A 7,362-nucleotide genomic window follows, 5' to 3' on the forward strand; every position below is an offset into this window, starting at 1 on the left:
ATTCTTGACCTAGATAGCGTGTGTGTGTAATTAGGATTTTTAACGTAGCTTTAAAACAAAATTTCAGTCATATCTCTACAATGTCTGCATTGTGGCAGTTTATAGTGATGTTAGCACTAGGGCATAATGCCGCAGACATAAAACATGATGTCCCACCCAGTCACGTTATCCTGACACCAGGCCCACCAGCCTTAACATTAACCTCGTAATGTTGAATGCCTAGCGAGGCAGCTGTTAGTACCATTTTTGTAAGTCTTTGGTATGACTCGGGCGGGGTTTGAACCCACGACCTACCGCTTCCGAGGCGGACGCTCTAACCACTAAGCCACCGGAGCGGTCCCGTGTGTGTGTGTGTGTGTGTGTGTGTGTTCCATATTAACAAGTGCTCGCTGCCAGTCTAATGTAACCGTCGAGTCCTAGGAAGAGTAGAACGCTGCCTAAATTGAATATATGAACAAATTTAATACAGCGTTCAGACATTTGCACAATTTTGACAATTTGATTATCGCAGACATATCACGAAATGAGATGAGAAATATTAATTTACAGTTTCATCAGTCTTTGCATGACCCCAAAACATTTGCACAGACATTTTGCAGTTAAATTTGCATCGTATAAAGCCTCGATTGTCTCACCATTCTGTTGATCATCATTTTCCAACAAGAACTAATTTAATTAGATTTATGGAACGTGCAATGAATCATTAATCCTCTTCTTTCAAGTGAAAATTAAGGAAGAAATACGAAATAACAGCTCTATAACAGCTCCTTTGGATAGCAAAATGTCTGAGCAAATAAGATTTCTTTGATATTATAAAAAATTAAGTCATCATCAATTCGAATGAAGAAGACAACATTATATATATATATATATATATATATATATATATATATATATATATATATATATATATATATATATATATATGCTCATTTTTTTTTCTCCGTTAACTTTACATTATCAGAATCGTTCAATATTTTACGATATTGCACACCTTCATATTGCACCCACGCGCAGGACACATGTGCCCAATAGTGTATTAGGAACTACTTTGTAAACAAATCATGTACATTCGTATAGTAGGCGCATACATTTTGGTTGATTAAATTTGTTTCTGAATGAACTAAAGCAGATGTTTCGTGGACTTCAACATACCAACTGCTTCATTCCACGTTAACTTTTTGATACATTGTTTCAGAATTTGCGATAGACACCAGATTTCATAAAATTGCTTGGTACCAAAAAAATAACATGCAAGCTATAAAGGCGTAAACTGTCTCCTTTAGCTGGTGATAAGAATGGCAAAAAATATACTTACAGTTTTACATCCGGAATTTCCTCAAAATGTAATTTCTTAGTTATGCAAATCCGAATTACATGAGCCATGTCATTTCTCAAGCTTGATTACAAAATTTCGAAATGGTACTGTAATTTCGACTATATTCCAAGTGCAATTACATCTTCCTTACTGTACTCAAAATGAAATACACATTAAATTCCATAGCGTCTTTTTGATAGTTGCAATTGAAAGACTTCATATTTTCCCCACATTATGATTTCAAACGTTCAATGACAGAAACAGAAATACATTTGCAGAGGTAAACACGCTTCTCCCGCGCCACTTCAATACGATGTATTTCATGTATAATTTGCACAGATGAATATAGCTCAAAATCACAAACTTTCGTCGAATCGAAACAAAATACCAAAAATATATTCATTCCAGATCAAAATGGAACAGTTGTTGCAATGCGCATTCATTCACAATATGACTGCAAATTTCAACTTTAACTAGACACGCCATTTTCTTTCGAAAGTTATGTCGAGCGCGCGACTAAGTTCAAATTTATCTGGGCGGAGTTATGTGCGCATTAATAATGATTTCATTGTGTAATGACAAATCTGCGCTTGTGTATTTAGTTTGGAATACGACATTCATTCATTTACGTTGTTTCTTGTAGTGTATTTTGTTTATATAATTAAACCTTAGGTCGAATAAAAAAATGAGCATATAATAAAAAGGTTTCTGCATTTGTATGGGAAAATATGAACTCGTTTTGTCGGAAGGATACACTGCACTCCCAAGGTCGTGCAGTATTCCATCCCAAAACTCGTTCATATTTTCCCATACAAATGCAGCAACCTATAAATACGTAATACTTTTGTTTCACATTGATCTTTTTTCTAAACTTTTTTAATGCCCTAACTTGCATTAGTTATGGAATTATACAGTATTTAATCTGCCATTTTGTAATATCCACAATCTATCGTCTAGCATTCCTGCAAAACAATCTGTCAAAAACATTCAAAACGGGAATGAATACAAATTATCGGAAGTTTGATTAGCATGTCTCCGTTCTCTCAGTCTGGGAGTTTACACTAGGCCGACCGAATCGATGAAAATTTAGCCGCATAACTCTTACAAGTATCTGAATTAGAAAATAGAAAACAATAAGCGCATTATCGAAACTTGTTTTAATCATGATTTCCCAGACAGCAAATGTATTTTGAAATGACTCAATTTATAGGAATTCTATCTGTTACGAATGTGTCCATTTTTCTCTCTGGGATCGTTGACTCTATGTGCTTTACACATTTCGTGGCAATTAGTCTTGATATTGTGCAAATTCATAACGGTTAAACTTTGACACTGCATGATGTAAAAATTGTCTCAGGAGGGGTTTTAATTAGCGCTTTACCTGTTTTTGACAGATTATCCTTGATCCAGACAGCGTGCGAAAAATATGTTCCATGCACGTAAACAGGTGCACGCAGCCATTCTAATTTAACATCGAGTCCTAAGAAGAATCAAAAGCAGCACAAATCACATTTGAATGAAATTTAAATAGTTTTCAAAGATTTTCACAATTTCGGGCAATGTGATTACCACTGTGAAACGCGATTTGAAAAGTTGTCCAATTCACAATTGTTTTCAGTCGTTGTACACTCAATAAATAGCATTTGCCATGGCATTTTTTAAATAGCTTAATATGGCTAAAAGGACTCGATTGTTAATCTGTAATCCACTGGCTTATATCTACGAAAAATAGACAACATCTTTGGCAGCCAGTGATGGCATCGCCCGTGGTAGTCTGGTGCCTGGACCTTTGTTCTTTTCAACTCTTTTTTCATGGATGAAGAATGAATTAAATGTCGGTAACCAGATTTCATTGATAGCAATCAGTGCCGATATTGTGTAAACTCATCATCACAGTGACACTTAAATAAACAAAAACTTCGGAGATTTCAAAAGGTATAGTAGCTACAAATTGTGCTTTTCTGGCAAAACATTGTTGACCACAAATGTAATAAATAACATTCTCACGAAAAGGAATGGGATTTGTCATTTAGAAACTATTGGGAAGAATTAAGATACACTGAAAACAGAAGAATCTAAAGAAGAAAATATATCAGATGTTTGCTCGCTTTGAGTATCTGTTTACATGTATCATTTGAGAGAGAGAGAGAGAGAGAGTTCTTTTCTTGTTGTTGTTGTTAAATTGTGTTAAGTTCAGAAAAGATGTTTGTGAAACGTTGTTTGAGCGATTTTCTGCTTTCTTTAACGTGACTATATTGGAAAGCATGATTTGTATAAACTCAGAAGATTTTCAAGCCATAATACTTTCTGTCAACATCGGTCAATCTCTTCAGCGATGTTTGAAAAGAGCAGCAGAGGGGGCAAACAGACCTTTTGCTGAAACGTCATTTTGAAAACTAAGACCTTATACGGAAAGAAAAAAGTCACTAACGCTAAACCGAAGCCTCTAACTTTACTGAGAGTTTCTCTAATTGGGTAAGGTTTTTATTTGTTACTTTATCGTTGTCGTTAGAGTTTTTCTACGTTTGTATGTGTGTTGTCGTTTACCCAACAGAAGTTTCATTGAAGTCACGCTCTCTCTGCTGCTATAATTAGATCAACCAAATATTTTATCAAGACCTACACGATATCTTGTTCCATGATCGTGCAAATTTATCGTTATAAATCCGTGTGGAGTAGATTGTGCTTTGAAAAGAAGTTTTTGAACTTAATCATGTCCATATCCCCAATACACCAAGTCTGATGAATATTTCGTAGAGTATGTGTATCAACTCCATTAAACACAACTAAAGTATTACAGTTATCTCTGATCACTTTAGGTATTTGTTTATATCATTGAGTACCATAAATCACATCAGTATTTTTTATGCCTACCTCGAGAAAATATTCTTGTTTGTTTGTCCAGCATTACATCGTCATATACTAACAGACGGTGCTTCATCAATATCGGTTATAAAATTAATAATGTCATCACCATCTTCATTTAACAATTTTGCATTTTCATTAAAATCTTTAAGTACATCGTAGCATCTCTGATCATCAACTGATGGTGCAACTAAATATAACTTGTCCCACTTGAGCCACATCATTATCAAATTAAGTAATAATTGCGTTTTACTGGGCCCAGATGGTCCTATTATAATCATTCTGAAAGAATTCGGTAATGCAGAAATATGTTTTACTGGCTCTTGTTTTCGTGTCGCTGAGAAATCAATGACATCTATGTTGTAGAAATAGTATAAATATACATGAATCTATATTGCTTACGTTGTAGAGTCAAAACTCCAATCACTGATAAAAACAAATGGAAAAATAGCATATGGTGGAAAATGTGCAATATGTAACAGAATTTTGTTTTCGTTTTTACCTAAAATTCAACATAAGGATGGTGGTGATATTGCTACATTAATGTCAAAATTTCCAGGAACTCCTTGGGCTAAATACCCAGAACAAAAATATCTTCCTGGGTATAATTATTGCGGTCCTGGAACTCGACTTGATAACCAAAATCAACCAAGACCTGGAGAGTATCCTATAATTGATATTGATAAAGCGTGTCACGTTCATGATGATGCTTATAAAAGCAATGATTTACAAAAAAGACATTGCAGATGTGGAATTCATGCATTAAATTCCATAATAGATTTATCAACCAATTATTGAAATAATGGAATCGATTTATTATAACCCAAGAGGATATTGGAAAGGTAGAGCAGCAATTAGTAAACTCGCTGATGCTGCTGCACATGTTACACGTCCTGCCGCTGAAAAATGGCTAGCACGACAAGTAATATGGCAAATTTATCTTTAAAAAAAATCAGCATGAACATTTTGATGTCAGCACTCCTATTAAAGTTCATCAGACTGATATTTTATTTTTACCACCCGATACTATCAAAATTGGTAGACGTCAATTAACATACAAATACGCGTTCACTGTCGTTGACGTTGCAACTAGGTATAAGAAAGTATAGCCACTATCAACTAAAGCATCTGCTGAAGATGTATCTCCTTTTGAACGAATTTATCAACGAGGACCCTTGCGATCACCGCAACTATTACAGGTTGATCCTGGCATAGAATTTCTTGGTGTAGTATCATCTCTGCTGAAAAATTGTAATGTCGAAATCGGACGAGGACATGCCGCAATTCATCGTGATCAGGCAATTGTTGAACGATTCAATCGAACACTTGCTGAACGGTTATTTGGATATTAATATGCAAAGGCAATAATTCAGAAAGATACGAGATCTCGTGAATGGGTTGCAAGATTATCAAGTGTCATACCTGCATTAAATAATGAAATTACTTGTGCAACTTCTATGAAACCCGTTAATGCGATTACAAAAAAACATATACCAATACAACGACATGAATTTTCAAAACAACCAGTATTATGGAATGTTACGCGGTACAAAAGAGCGGCTGATCCTATTTGGAATGTAACGACACATAAAATATCTAGCGTGGTAAGATCCACGGGCAGACCTGCAATCTACAGACTTGATTCAACTGCTCCTCAACGTGGATTTGTACGTGAACAATTACAAGCAATTCCTGAAGACACACAATTACCACCTCATTCACATTTGTAAACTAGCACCTCAACGTCGTTTACATTCAAGACAGGTCAGCATCACATTTTCGCGTGTATGACCAAACTTACTATTAATTATGTCTACAGTAAATTGTCTTGGATCATTATTTGAATACTGCCACAACATTACTGTATTACAGCTCGCACAATAATTATTCTGTTGTGTTTCAGCGTCATGATAAATTCAGCATCAAGATCAAAGTAGTGCTTATTTTTTGTCACACTGTTTATAACTAATTTTTTCTCTTAATATATCATTGTCAATAACATCGCCAACAACAACTTTGTTGTTGTCGCCAGTGGTTTCTGTAAAGTCTATGACAATTCTCCGCAGCTGGGATATTCTTCTGACTCGAGACACTGCGAGATAAACCAAATTTGACCATTCGATACGATCATTGACGATCCAAACATTTGTATCAGAGATAGTTAATCCTTATGATGAACGAATCGTTATTGCGCATCCCAAGGTCCATGGAGTTTTGTCCATAGATAACGCGCTCTCAACAACACTGACATCAACTAAAACAATATCATTTAACACAAAATTTTGTTTTTCTGTCGATCCTTGTACATCAACGTCGATACTTTGTCGTCGCGTATCTGCTGGTCGATAACACAATGGTACGGGTAGATTTGAAAACTTTTCTTTATGTAACATGAATAATTGTTGTTGAAGTGTATCACGAACTATCTTTCTACTTGAACTATCAACTCATTTGGTCTCCATAAATTCCAAAAAATATTGATAGGAGTTTCTGAAATTATTTCACGCATAATTTCGCACTGAACTTTACTCGGTTGTAGTCTGATTAATTTCTTAAGCTCTCTTACTTCTGAATCAAGCGCTGTGGTTATTTCTTCATAATAATCCACAAAATTCCTCAGCCATTCGTGTGGAGACAATCCAACAAAAGGTGGCGGTTGACCATGATTGCCGCACATTATTACAACAGTATTTTTTGTCAATAACCAATCACGAAATGTTTGTAATGTTTCTAATGATACTGTATATATTTCATCCCAAACGATAATCTTTGGAATGTATTTTTCGCTCATGCGATCAGGAGTCCATTTATGTCCTTTCCATCGAAAGAATTTATGATAAGTACATGATTTAATATTTCTTTCTCTCATTTCTCTTGCGAGTCTCTGTTTGGGGGTTAAACGATCATATCAAAATTCCGAAATAGTTCAATCACACGTGTTGTTTTACCTGAAACTCCTGGTCCATTAAGAAAAATAATTTTATTTCTGGTCAGAGGATCATACACTGACGGTGCACAGACGATAGCTTTAATGTCTGATGTTTTCTGCAGTAAATATCTTTAATCGAAACATTAGCTGATTCAGAATAATCGAGTATATTTTCTTGTTTTATTTTCCATTCGCCCCATGATGCATAAGTGCCGATATTCAATTTTTCCAACAATGCTGAATATTATTT

At 35.0% G+C, this 7,362-nt stretch overlaps 1 non-coding gene across 1 annotated transcript; it reads right to left on the bottom strand.

Moving 5' to 3' along the window:
- Positions 1–262: 262 nt before the first annotated feature.
- Positions 263–339, bottom strand: Trnap-cgg (transfer RNA proline (anticodon CGG)). The gene has a single exon. It is a non-coding gene; the product is annotated as a tRNA-Pro (tRNA).
- Between the last annotated feature and the right edge of the window lie 7,023 nt (positions 340–7,362).

This window comes from Sinohyriopsis cumingii, chromosome 1, assembly GCF_028554795.1.
Source record: "Sinohyriopsis cumingii isolate HCF-2022 chromosome 1, ASM2855479v2, whole genome shotgun sequence".
In the NCBI taxonomy this organism is placed as follows: Eukaryota; Metazoa; Mollusca; class Bivalvia; order Unionida; family Unionidae; genus Sinohyriopsis; species Sinohyriopsis cumingii.